This window comes from Anser anser (assembly GCF_964211835.1).
Source record: "Anser anser genome assembly, contig: HAP1_SCAFFOLD_151, whole genome shotgun sequence".
Lineage (NCBI taxonomy): Eukaryota > Metazoa > Chordata > Aves > Anseriformes > Anatidae > Anser > Anser anser.
Genome location: NW_028153587.1, coordinates 172,189 through 186,840, shown reverse-complemented (window position 1 = coordinate 186,840; position 14,652 = coordinate 172,189). Strand labels below are relative to the sequence as shown.

Sequence of the window (14,652 nt, the reverse complement as noted above, 5' to 3'; positions counted from 1 at the left end):
AAAATTACCTGACTGTGTGTTTTGATACTTTCTTTTGCCACTTGCTTTATGCTTTGATCTCTGCATCTCAAAAATACTCTTAATAAAAAGTGGTGTTAGCTCTTTTTTTTCTAAAAGAATGCTTTGATTATTTTTCATTTTTGAAGTCTATTTTTGTCACAACATACAGAAAACAAAGATAATTTAATCTTGAGAAAATTAAAAACATACAATATGCAGAAATAAGATGAAAACAAAAGCACCTACTATGAGGGAAACGCTAATGATGGCGGATTTTGAATTAAACCCTAGAGACCTGAAAATATTGTGTTAGCACCCATTATCGAAATCAAATAATTTATTCCACAGTGACAGCCTGATTTTCTGTTTTATTTGAAAATACAAAGGAGTTCAGTTTGAACCTGAGAGTAAGTCTGTGGTTTAACCACTTTTTGGAACTTCCTGGGAAGTGTTGTTTCCTCTTCTGTGTTTCCAGATTTTTTTTAAAATGCCAGGCTCTTTCTCTTTCTAAGCAGCAAGTTATCTCACACAAGATGATCATTACAGTAGTAGAATTTCCTGGACTAGCTTTTTCTTTGTTCCAGCTTCAGTTAAAATAGTACCTGCTTTTGTCCTGTCTGCACTGCTTACACTGTGTTTTACCACGTAACTCTCCCCTACCCTAAATTCTAGTTCATTTTCCTTAATTAGACAAGTAATTTTATTTTTGATCCTCTCTTAAAATATTTGCATTTTATATGTTGCTTTGGAGTGTTGTGCCATAGAAGGGCTGCCAGGACTGCATTATTGAAAGTGAGTTCCTTATCCATGTGGATAATTATTCCACATTTAAAACAAAAAAAAAACACACCACAAAATGCAAAACAGCAGAAATATTCCAGTTATGCTTTTCTGTGTGCTTTTTGTAACAAACTTCCTTAGCTTTTAAGAAAAGATGGTATAAAAAAATAACTCATTTTGGCACTTGCACTTACAGCCAGCTTGGGAATTGCATCCCACATCGTTGTGACTATTGAGGCTTCTGATGATGCTCATGGCGTCTTTGAGTTCAGTACTGAGTCACTCTCGGTAAATGGAACTGAGCCTGAAGATGGAGATAGCAATATTATGTTGCAGGTTAGAAAGTTTTGGGTCTCATATTGCTATGCAATCCTCTTTTATGTCTATTTTACAGAGCATTCTGCAATATTTTTATAATAGGTCTACAGCATTTTAACTTAACTTTATCATGTACATTTGTCTTGACATTTTATACTTCACTTTCTAAAGTGTATCTTTCAGCTTAAAACTAAAATGTTTTATATAAGTTTAAATTTACTTCTACTTGTTTACATTTGAGGTATGAATATTTTAAAGTAAGTGCTGATGACACAACAAATACAGCAAAGCTAAGATGATAAAGATTACACTGTTTTTAAAATTAGTTTATTTTTAACTCATCATGTCAATGACTTTGCACTGTATATAATGGAGGGGCTGGATTGTGTGCAGCTTGCAGTTGGCAATGACATGCTTAAGATCCTCCGGGTAAGGATTAAGGGACATGGAAATAAGTTATAACAATAAGATGAAGTTGTTGTGGGAGTCTGCTATAGACCACCCAGCCAGGAGGACAACATTGCCAAATTATTCTATAATGAACTAAGGGATATCTCTAGGTCATCTGCCCTTGTCCCTGTGGGTGACTTCAACTTCCCAGATGTTAGCTGGGAATACCATACAGCCAATACAAACAGGTACTGGAAATTCCTGAGGCACGTTAACAATAACTTGTTGGTACAGTTACTCTGGAAGCTGACTAAGAAAGGTGCCCTCCAGATTTGTTGCTTGTAAACAGTGAGGGTCTTGTGGGTGAAGTGGTGATTGGAGGCTGTCCTGGCCATAGTGACCATGAGATGGCTGAGTTTAAAATCTTTGGTAATAGGAGGAAAACTGCCAGCAAAAGTTCAGCCCTAGCTATGGAGACAGCAGACTTCAGACTACTCAGTGAACTAGTTTGTGAGGTCCCCTTGGAACCTGCTTTTGAAGGTATTGGAGTCCATCAGTGCTGGTTAGTTAAGTAACACCTCTTAAGAGCACAGGAACAGGCAATTCCAAAGAGTCAGAAGTTGAGCAAGCTGGGCAGAAGGCCAGCTTGGCTGAGCAGGGATCTTATTCTAGAATTTAGGCGAAAAAGGAAAATCTGTGGGCATTGGAAGCAAGGTCAGTTGAACAAGGACTACAGAGGTGATGTTCACTCAGAGTTGAAGCTGGCCAGTACTGTGGGGACAACAAAAAGTGCTTTTTTTAAAGTATGCTAACAGCAAAAGGAGGAGCAGAGAAAACATTGATCCATTACTTGTTGAGGTTGGTAACCTCACAAATAAGTACGCCAATAAAGCAGAGGTTAATGCCTTCTTTGCCTCTGTCTTTAACACCAATGATGGGCTCGGGGACACCCAAAGCTCTGAATTTCAGGACTGTGATGATGATAAACTCCCAGCCAACTTTGAACTTGTGCAGGATTTGCTGCTCCAGCTGGATGCATATAAGTCTATGGGGTCCAGTGGGATTAATCCCAAAGTACAGAAAGAGCTGGCTGATGTCATTGCAAGACCTCTCTCAATAATTTTTCAATAGTCTTGGAGTCTGGAGAGGTCACAGTTGACTGGAATTAAGTTAAACGAGGAAGTGCTGGATTCTGCACCTGGCAAGGGGCAATGCTGGCTGTACGGACAGGCCTGGGGACAAGAGGCTGAAGAGCAGCCCCATGGAAAGGGATCTGGGGGTTTTGCTTGACAGCAAGAGAAATATGAACCAGCAGTGTGCCTTAGCAGCCAAAATGGTCAACTGTGTTCTGGAGCATAAGGCACAGCAATGCTGGATGGTCAAGGGAAGGGATTGTCCTGCTCTGCTCTGTGCTGGTGAAGCCTCACCTCTAGCACTGTGTGTGCTACAATATATGAAGGACATAAACTATTAGAGAGCATCCAAAGGAGGGCTACTATGGTGGTGAAGGGTCTAGAGGGCAAGAAGTATGAGGAGCGGCTGAGGTCCCTGGGTTTGTTCAGCCCAGAGCAGAGCAGGCCGAGGGCAGGCCTCATGGCGGCCTGCAGCTCCCTCACGAGGGGAGCGGAGGGGCAGGCGCTGAGCTCTGCTCTCTGGGGACAGCGACAGGACCCGAGGGAACGGCATGGGGCTGGGACAGGGGAGGGTCAGGCTGGGGGTTAGGGAAAGGTTCTGCACCCAGAGGTGGTCGGGCACTGGGACAGGCTCCCCAGGGACGTGGTCACAGCACTGAGCTGCCAGAGTTCAAGAAGCATTTGGACTACTCTGTCAGACATGCGATTTGATTTTGGGTGGTCCTGTGTGGAGTCAGGTGTTGGACCTGATAATCCCTGTGGATCTTTTGTAACTCAGGATATTCTGTGATTCTGTGACTTTGCTGTATGCCATTTTACACTTTTATGTTCTTCTTTCTTATAGTACAAAGAAATACATAAATCTTTGTGTTTTCCACTTAGGTTGTGAGAACTCATGGGGCCCTGTCTGAGGTGACTCTGTATTGGGTCATAGTCTGTGATCTTACAGAAGACCTGGTCTCTGCATATGGGAATGTAACATTTGATGTTGGCCAAGTGAGAGCAAATATTACCATACAAGTTTCTCCTGACAACGTGCCTGAACTGGATCAGGTGTTTTCAGTTTTGATCATCAATGTGTCCGGTGGTCGTCTTGGAAATCACACTAATGCAACATTAACAGTTTTAGCTAATGATGATCCATATGGACTGTTCATCTTTTCTGAGAGAAACAGACCAATAAAAGTTGAGGAAGAAACAAAAAATATCTCCCTGACAATAGTAAGGCTTGGTGGTCTTCTTGGTACAGTAGTGGTTACATACAGAACTTTAGGTGATGATGAAAAGTCACCCTTTCTTCCACCTGATGTTGTTAGAGCAATACAAGGAGAAGATTATATACCCATTACTGGTTATGTGATCTTCGCAGCCAATGAAAGCGAAGCCACAATATCTTTGCCTATTTTGGATGATTATGATCCTGAGAGGTCAGAATCTGTTTTTGTGGAGCTAAACAATACTGTTTTGATCGACAAAGTACAGGATCGGCCAAGTAAGTGTCTTTCATATGTAAACCCAAAGCTTAAATATGTAGGCTAATATTTATATTTAATAGGATAAAATGCAGCAATTGAAATTACAGTAAAATTTTACCTCTGCCTAACTCTGTATAGTTAAGAATCCTGTAAGTTATATGTCAGAGTATCTCACATTAAGTATGAAGATTCTGTGTGTCAGCATATATTTCCTTTACCACAAAATTTTGTCAGGGGTGGACATTTCTTTCTCCCTTCTGCATCTGCTTTATCCCAGGTGTTTTAGGCCAACTGTATTACTGTATTGGTTTTGTGTGCTAATACCTGCTCACCTGTTGTTTCTGTAAAGCACAATGATAGGAAATAAGCTAGTTGCACTTACTGAAAGCGAAAAAAGCCTTTTAAACATTAAGTGGTGTAGAATTGCAGCTTCATGCTGGCTTTTTAGCGTAGAGGATGTTTGCCCGATCAGATAAATTCAGGTCATTACAGCCTTATTTATGCTTAAGAGCTTCTTGGCATGCCTAATTTCCCTTCCCTCTCCCCCATGACTCTCCCACATTAATCTTGATTTTTAAGGGAAACACTACAAAAAATTCTACTGGGAAACTGAAAGGTTACTTATAGTTCATCATTGCTAGTGTAAAATTCTATTGTCCTATGGACAAATAAATAAGTAATTTTGCTAGTACCTCACCTCTTCAAAGAACTGGTGTTTTGTATGCTCCACAGCAGGGTAGAATAATAAGTTAGTAAGAATGTGGATTTTCTGACATAATATAATTCAAACATCAAAAATATGCTTGTGCAGTTTGTAGTTATATTTTGTCCAAATCTAAAATGAAAATTTTATTGAAAGCTAGTAGTGGCCATCCACTAAACTCAGGTGTATGTATATGAACAGTATAGCCATATATAGGAGGCATTTCAGGCTTGCTCTAAGAGGTTTTTTTTATATTTCAGTTGTAAATTCTCCTCGTCTTGGATCAGTGGGTGAGACTATAGCTCATGTAATTATCAATGCCAATGATGATGCTTTTGGAACACTTCAGCTTTCAGCTTCAGCTGTGCGAGTTGCTGAAAATTATGTTGGACCAATCATTAACGTGACCAGAACTGGGGGAATTTTTGCAGATGTTTCTGTGAAATTCAAAGCTATGCCAATAACTGCAACAGCTGGTAAGAAATCAAAATAGCAGAAATACACATTCTGTGTTAAACCAGAAAGAGCATACTGTATGCTTCGAGTAACCAAAGCAAGCAAGTGTGTATTGAATGCAGTCTAGTAAAACAAGTAGAAAAAATACCAAAGTGTGAGATACTTACTGAGTGTACTTAGGAGACAGGAATTCAGGTCCTATAGAAGAGACCTTACATCAAATTTAAAAAAACTCAGAGATATCATCACTGAAGAATCTAGCAAGAAAACTAAGGAAAGGAATTGGCTGTTTGTTTCCCTGGTGGCCACTCACTTTCTCAAAAAAATAAAATAAAATAAAAAATCCTGTAGTAGTATATATAGCTAGTACTTAGTCCTTTGTACATATTTCAACCTACCATACATGGCTTATTTGAGTTTCTTGGAGGGAAATTGAGAGCTGGTGACTCCTCTGTGAAACAGACAAATGTTAAGCACAATTCAAGAAGACTTTTACTTTGCAAATGAAAGGTAAAGCTCTCAGGTGATCCCTGAAAAGCTCCACGAGGGAAGGAGTGACCTTATGTCCTTTAGTAAAATCTCCTTTGAAAAAGGTACTTCTGTTTCATTTTATCTCTTGGAAAGCCAGACAACTATCAGAAATCAAATATAGAAATGTCACAGTTGTGTGATCTTCTCAATGGAAGATAATAATGGACCTTTTGTAATTGCTTCTTGGACTGACAGTGTAAACTCTGTTTTGGCCAAGATGAGATTTATTTTCATCCATCCAGATATCTAAAAGGCACTAGGAAATAAACAATTGTATTTTCTGGGTATGAAGATAAAGAAAAAAAAAACACAAAAAAACACACCAACATATGAACACAAGGGAATGCAAAAAGAACAGATAAATATTAGTGCTGATAAACATTAGTGATGTTTCATAATGAACCAGAATGCCTTAATATTCTTCTGTGTTTTGATTGTTTTGTTATTTTTTCATGTACAAATCTAGGTGAGGACTACAGTGTAGCCTCATCAGATGTTGTCTTACTAGAAGGAGAAACAAGTAAAGCTGTGCCAATTTATATAATTAATGATATCAATCCTGAAGTTGAGGAGTCCTTTTATGTTCAGCTGCTGAATCAAACGACAGGAGGAGCCTTGCTTGGATCTTTGACGAGGGCAGTCATAACCATTGAGGCTTCTGATGACCCGTTTGGATCCTTTGGTAAATGAGTCTTATTTGCATATTTTCTCTTGTCCAGTAGCAATCTGCTGATTTGTGGGTGAGTTATTACTGGGCAATGGAATAAAAATTTTCAGAATACAAAAAGGGAAGTCTGGATGAACACAGTAAAGGACAAAATAAGATAAACTAAATTAAAACGTGTAAGTAAGGGCAAATGGTGCCCTTATATAGCGAAATTGAAGCATTCAGTCAACTTATATATCAAGATTTTGTGAGACGAAGGTGGATTTTGGAGTCTCCTAATGGGGATGGATTTTAATTTAATTTGTATTTTTTTATCTATTCTAAATGTTGCATTTCTGCAATAGCTTGAAGCTTAAGTTTACATGCCAAAACCTGTTTAGATAGTGCAGTGTCATTGTTTTACAAAATAATCAGGCAAAGCAGGTTTAAATATCTGGGGAAATTGGAAAGTACAAATATGACTTAAATTGCATTCTTGTATGTTCTGGTTGTTAGTTATTGTAGTTTTTCTTCTTTCTATCATTATCAGTAAAATGGATTGTGGACACTTTCCAAAAATAGTTTCATTACACAGGTTTTGAGAAAAAAATGGTAATTTCAAAAATTTAATGACATTTTAGAAATTTATCTTTTCTATTTATTTTTTCTATTTCAGTATTTCTGGTGTATGTTTTCCAGCCATTTTATTTGACTTACTCTTTCTCCCTTTAGTACCCTACTTTATTTCAGTTATTCCATTTTATCAGCAAAATGTAAAGGAAATTGACAAAAGTAAATAATTCCACATGGATAATTCATTAACTTCATTCTTAACAACTAAAGATTTTATACAAGAAAGACTTATATTTGAAACAATTTAGATGGAATATGTTGACACATTTTTTCCATACGTGACATAAAAAATGATAAAAAATTTCCTCACTGGGAAAAATTACCTTCTGACCGTCTTCTAAAAACTTAGATCATGGCTAGCCTTGAACAATGGATACGTTGGAATAAACTCTTGGGTGGGGGCTGAATTTTCATGCCAATTTTATTTGCAGATAAAATGATACTGAAAGTTCAATTTGAAGTTTAAACCTGATTAACATTTTTTTAATTGTGCAAATGAATGCAATCAAGTGAAATAAAATATATAATTCAGTAACTAGGATGGTGTTTTTATTTTAAATATTACTGTTAATGAAATACACCTCTTTGTGCTGCACTTCAGTGTTCCAGATGACCGAATTTACTGTGGAGGAGCCTGAATCTGGATCAGTACCCATAAATCTGCCAGTAATCCGCAATGCTGGGACACTTGGTAACGTTACTGTTGAGTGGGTTGCTACCATTGGTGGACACCCTGCTGATGAGGACTTGCAGGTTGCCTCAGGCAATATTACTTTTGCCCCTGGGGAAGCCTTTCAGATGCTACTATTGGAAATCCTGGCTGATGATGTTCCAGAAATAGAAGAAGTAAGTCAAGCACTTACATCTTCCTTGAAGATGGTATTAATTTTGACTTGTTCTAGAAATATGTATGATGGAAAACAAGAAATGTTCCGGCAGGAAGGTGCTATAATTTCATGTTATACTTTGCTTGTAATTATTGTTAGAAAAACCACAAATTGTCTAGCTGCATTACTTCTTTTTCTTTTCTTCTCTTTGAGATTGTCCGTGTAGAATTAACTCAGGCCTCCAATGGTGGTGCTATTGGGTTAGATGGCGTGGCAAGTATTATAATACCTGCCAATGATAATCCTTATGGCACAGTTTTCTTTCATCAATCCTTATATCGAGTTCAGGAGCCACTAGAAAGAAATTTGCTGGCAAACATAACAGTCAGGCGAAGGTTTGTATAATGTTTGCTTTATTTGTAATTACTATTTATTCTTCACTTTTGTTTCCACTATAATGTCAAATTTCATGCTCCTCTCATAAAAATATGTGCATCAATTCTTTGATCTGCCATCTCAATGTATTTTCATTTCAAACACATTGTTTTTGAAGTAGATGTCTGTGTATTACATAAATTACTTAAACGTAGTATACATTGAAATGCACAATGTAAACTCGGCGTACACAGTGTACTATTCATTTTGTCCGTTTAATCATCAAATCATTTAAACCTGCATGGTAGCCTGTTCCTGTGATTTGAACAGGAGGACAAAATGGCCAGCCCTTACAGGATGAAAATAAGAGAAGGAAAACAGGTTTTATGCATGTGATCCTAGAGGAAGGATGATAAGTCTGGGTGTCACCGGCTTTTTCTTCCTTGCAAGTAAGGAGAGCTGCCAAGTCCTGAAGAAGACTAAGTTAACTCCTAGAACCAAATGTTTACAAATATGCATTCTTAACAGACTACTACCTAAGCTATAAATAATCAAACTTGCTATCCACAAAAAAATAAGATAACTCAGTTATTCTGGTACTAGTTTCAAAGGGAATGCATTTTGATGTGTTATTTGGAATTTTTCAGCAATTCAGAAAGGGTCAGTTGATTTTGTTCACTTCTATTATTAACCCAGAAACATGTAGAATATTAGACATCCTTTGTCAACTAACAGAACTTTATTTTATTATAATGTCTTTTAGTGAGGGAAGATTTGGTCAGCTGCAGATTTTCTACAGCACTTCTGAGACTGACGTTGTAGCTCTTGCTGTGGAGCAAGGTCAGGATATCCTGGCCTACTACGAGCCTCCTGTACAAGGAATTCCTGACAAACCATCCAAGACCAGAGTGAATGTGTCAGCAGCAAGTGACCCTGTGTATTCCTGTGCAGCTCAGTGCCTAAAAGAACAAGCATGTTCAGCCTTTACATTTTCCAGTGCCTCAGGGATTCCTCTCTGCCTTTGGCTGACGTCAGATATCAGCCCATTAACTAACAACACTTCAGGGTTCCGGACCTACAAGAAAAACGTTACCAGTGCATTCGCCCTCTTCAGCACACAAGCCATCGCTGGCAGTGATTATGAACCTGTTACAAGACAGTGGGCCATAATGCAGGAAGGGGAAGAGTTTGCAAATCTAACAGTTACCATACTGCCTGACAGCCTGCCAGAACTGGATGAGAGATTCACTATAACCCTTTTGAAAGCAGAACTGATGAACGTCTCAGCCAGCTCAAAAAACCAACCAACCATAGGACAGCCAAATACCTCCACAGTTATCATAATGATGAATGGAGACGCATTTGGAGTGTTTAAGATCTACGGTGTAAGTCCCAATGCAACAGAGAAAGGTCTGTATGTTGAAGTAGAGGAACGTCCTCAGACCAACGTGCAGCTAATGATACACAGAACAGAAGGCAGCCTGGGACAAGTGACAGTGGAATGGCGTGTCATTGGTGGGACTGCTACTCCAAACTTGGATTTTATAGGTGTCGGTGAGACTCTGGTGTTTGCTGAAGGTGAGACAAGCTCTCGTTTTGGCTTCTGTTTTGTAAAACTAAGAAAAAGAAAAAAGAACGTGACAAGTACACGATACTGTGGATGTTTTGACAACTGATATCTTCTTCTTAGGCTAAATTTTCCTGAATGCTAAGGATACACGTGCAAAAGAGTATGGTTGTTCATTAGCATGTAGCATTATCTTGCAGAACACACACAGTGGTAGCAAAGCACAATGAAATATCTAAGCACAATAAATACCTAAGGGTTTTTATTAAAGAAATATTGCAGTATAAATATTGCACTATAAAGATTTCCTTTACCACATAAGTAAGGATTAATAAAGTCGAAGATAGTTGTTACAGCAAGGATAATGGAAATGAGAATCAGGCCTAAGTGGTCTTTTGTTAGCCCTCGGTCACTACAGTACTAATTTTTCATGACATCTCTTTAAATTCTGAGATCATATTGTAACATAACAAAACATATTTAAACGTAACATAACAGAACATATTTAAAAGAATTGCAAACAGGACAAACAAGTCCCTCTCAGACATTACTTAAGTACCATGCAGCATGCTGTATTTTATGCTGTATTTTATTTTTTCAAAGTCTGAGTTAATCGAACTGATATTTTGAAAGCAATTTCCAGGTGCGTAGTAAAGATTCTAGTGTGCTAGCTTGATAAATCATCTGAATAGTAAGGCATGGCTGCTGGCAATGATTGTGAGGCTGACATGTAATTACATTACCCGTTATAAGTTTAGTAAAAACTGATTTTGAAGTATTTTGAAAGACAATCTAGCAGGAAATACATATGTATTCTGTAAATTGATATTCTAATGATCATAAAACACAGCTGGGTTATGCACACGCACTGAACAACAGGATTGTGTTGTAAATTTTAATGGATATATAGCGACTAGAGATTAACGGTGTTTGCTGCTTACATTATTATTCTTTGATAGTCCCAAAGGCAAGGAACTAACAAAATGTCATCCCATTTCAATGCATTCCCTGGCTCAGTAAATGTACTCATATTGAATGTACACCCTTGTGTAAATGGTTCATCGGAGAGCTTAGCACCTGGCAATTTATTTTTTTTTCAAGAATGATATTCCCCTTTTCTAAGTTAAATTTTAAAGTCATAGAATTTGTAATGAAAATAAAGAATTCTAGGCACTCCGAAATAATTCCTATATAATTAATTTCTACATAGTATATTTAATGATGTGATCGTTTTATTGGCTTAATGTGACTGATCAATAGTAATTAGATAAAATTTCATAATGACATTCACTGACTTCCAGAAAGGTAAATAAGTTTGTTTCATGCAATTTTAATATATTTTATGTATTTAATTATTTTCAAAATGAGATGATTGAGTCTTTTTACAAGGTGGTTTCCAAGTGGACACACGGTTGTATACGTTCTTCTCCTTGTAGGTGAAACAAAGAAGATGGTCACGCTGCCCATTATAGATGATCCAGAGCCAGAGGATGATGAAAGTATTGAAATCAGCCTGGTCCATACTGAAGGAGGGAGTCGAATTTTGCCCAGTTTTGACACTGTCACAGTGATTATTCTGGCAAGTGACAATGTGGCAGGAATTATAAGCTTCCATACAGCCTCAAGATCTGTTATTGGTTGTGAAGGTGTGTTCTTTGTGTTGACCACGCTCAAATTTTAATGCCAGTTTCCATCTTTGTGCTTTCAGTTGATAATGACTCACAATGATTGTGTTTCACTGTTCAGAGAACACCAGCAAGAAGTGAATATCCACATACCTGACATGTACTTTGAACTCTTGCAAGCATTCATAGAATCACAGAATGCTTAAGGTTGGAAGGGGCCTCTGGAGGTCATCTGGTCCTTTCCCCCTCAAGCAGGGCCACCTAGAGCAGGTTGCTCAGGACCATGTCCAGGCTTTTGAGTATCTCCAAGGAGGGAGACCCCACAATCTCTCTGGGCAACCTGTGCCAGTGCTCCCACACAGCACAAAAGTGCTGTCTGATATTCAGAGGGAACCTCTTGTGCTCCAGTTTGTGCCCGCTGCCTCTTGTCCTGTCCCTGGGCACCACTGACACGAGCCTGGCTCTGTCCTGTTCCACCCTCCCTTCAGGTATTGAAGGACACTGATGAGATCCCCCTGAGCCTCCCCTTCTCCAGGCTGAGCAGTCTCAGCTCTCACAGCCTCTCTTCCCTTCCCTTGATCACCTCGGTGTCCCTCTGTTGGAGTCTTCCCAGTACGTTTAGGTCTGTCTTGCACTGGGGAGCCCAGAGCTGGACCCAGTGCTCCAGGTGCAGCCTCACCAGTGCAGAGTAGAGGGGAAGGATAGCTCTCTCAGCCTGCTAGGGATACTTGGCCTAATTCAGCCCAGAATGCCATCAGCCTTCTTAGTAACAAGGCATGTTGCTGGCTCCTGCCCAGTGCAGTGTCCAGCAGGACCCCAAGCCCTTTCTGTCAAGCTGCTCTCCATCAGGGTGCACGCCCTGGTGCCTGGGGCTGCTCCCCGCCAGGGGCAGGACTCTGCCCTTCTCTTTGTTGGCCTGCACGAGGCTCCTGCCAGCCCACTTCATGACTGCCAACATACACACACCTAATAGTCATAAGCAAATCAGATCTATCAGCGACTTACAAAGAATTTAAAATATTCTAGAAAACATTCCTGCAGAAACACTAGGGTAACATCTTCCCTTTGTCTGTCCCATGAACCTGATGTTTTTTTATGGCAGATGATTTGGGAAGTAGCAATTATAAGAGAAAGCAAACATTTGAGAAAGAACAATAATAATTTGGTATGTACTAAACATTTCTACTATTGTTTTAAAGAATACACGGCATGTTTCATCTACAGTTTGATGCAGTTTTGCATAGGATGATAATAGTACTGGTGGTGATTGCTTTAGGTGGCCTTTGATGGAATCTCAGTGTATTGCAGTATCACGTTTCTCTGATGTTTGAACTGATGGGCAGGGAAAGTTCACAAAACAGGAACTTGTCCCCTAATGTGTGCACTACATTTTCTGTTTGAAGAAAAATGGCTTTCTCAACCAAAGGTTTTTTGTTTTGTTTTCCCAACATGAAAGGGCATCATAACCTTTGGTTTTTTATCTAGGTATGGTTTGTGTTAATTCTGTGCCAAGCCAGATGTGATATGATTAGCTAAGAAGAGCTGTTAATGAGCACAAGGAATTAATACAAACTGTCTCAGTCCCAAAGTCCCTGAATACTTTCAACTGGTTAAATGTTATTCATAGCATGCTACCAAATGCTGGCTGCTTGAAACTGAAGTACTTGGCTATAGTTCTATTATTATATATAGTTATTATTATATTATTTTTCCAGGTTGTGAAAAGAAATAGTTCATTGCCTTCCAGCCAGAAACAAAACAAGTGAACTAAGTGTCTTTGATTAAAAAAAAAAGAGAGAGAAAAAGGGAGAAATAGAGGAAGAGCAAAAGAGCTAAGGCATTTAGATTATTTTAGTTTGTCAAAATATTTTTTTCATTCGAAAGCAAAATTTACCAGACATAAATCCAAATATCATTACTTTTACAGTTATTGTGTTATTGAAAATTTTCTGTTAAGTGAATACATTTTGTTTTCACAATGTGCATGTTATTTTTTACCTTATTGAGGATAAGTGTAGTATTTTTTTATTGGACAGGGGTCTGCGACAGTTGTGTAACTGTATTACAAGAAAATGCACTGCAGTAGCTTAAAGTAATGAGGAAGAGGAGAGCGGCTGATGCTCCCTTCTTCACAGCGATAAATACCCACCTCTTTGTTTCTCTATGTAAGAGATGCATCACTTATTAAGTCACAATGTAGAAATGTAAAAGTATGGATAAGGATTAAATATTAAAAAAAATATTGAATTTAGCCTAATAACACTTTCAATCTTCAGAAATCAATTAGTGTTCATATTAGCATTTCTTCTGGATAGGAATACCAAAAAAATCTTGGTAAAGCTGGTAGGAAACATGGATCAGTAAATAACTACTTGGAATCTGTAATAATGACTTCAAGTTTCTTCTCAGTGTTTGGATTATAGTGGAACAGCTTTCTATATCATAAAGCATTTTTCCCAGTCTTCAATGAAAATTCATTATAACTTATAGAGATATATTGAAATAAGCTTTGCCTTATTTGTGTGTGTGTGTGTTTTCCCAATGGTACTAAACCATTGAAACCACTTTTCTTTTAAATCTTTATTTCTTTGTAATGGATATGCAAAATTCTCAAATAGAACATAGTGGATTGCAGTGCAGTGTTAAACACTGTAATGATTTAGCCTCAGAGGAACCTGTAAATTGGGAGTCTACCATCCAGATATTTGACTGTAGAAGTGGAATCCTTGTGATATCAATAAATTTTGAATTCCTTAATTTTCTTAGAAGCAACATGGACCAACTTAAGCCAAAGATGTCGACATCAATGTCGACATCAATGTTGACATCTCTGAGACTTAACTGAAGTTTGAAATGTTGGGGCTGAATAGCACATTTATGTATTTGAAAATGGGTGTATACAGTTTTTGTATTACTTCTTTACAATATTAAATTTTATTTAAGTATATTAAGGGCTCTTGAAGTTAAGAATTCCTTTCTCTTTCATTGGTAGCCAATATACATGCATATCTCTGACTCTTCCTTACAAAAAATAAATGTAACTAGAAAATTTTCAGATTTTTCTTGCCAGTTTTAGCTGTACAATGCTGTACAATTCTGTAAGGTAATACAGTAGAATAGCAAGACAGCATCCTAAGTTGCTGCTCTCTAAATTGCATAATCAAAGGGACTAGTTGGGCAGCATAATGTTATT

General features: G+C 38.1%; 1 pseudogene across 1 annotated transcript in view; it reads left to right on the top strand.

The window, feature by feature from the left end:
- The window catches only part of LOC310891880 (adhesion G-protein coupled receptor V1-like), a 76,951-nt pseudogene that overhangs the window by 43,137 nt on the left and 19,162 nt on the right, over positions 1-14,652 (top strand). Inside the window, exons 25-32 of the transcript in view lie at positions 977-1,116; positions 3,504-4,113; positions 5,060-5,275; positions 6,253-6,468; positions 7,667-7,911; positions 8,106-8,287; positions 9,031-9,845; positions 11,271-11,480. The product of the transcript in view is annotated as an adhesion G-protein coupled receptor V1-like (transcript). The remainder of the gene's footprint in view (positions 1-976; positions 1,117-3,503; positions 4,114-5,059; positions 5,276-6,252; positions 6,469-7,666; positions 7,912-8,105; positions 8,288-9,030; positions 9,846-11,270; positions 11,481-14,652) is intronic.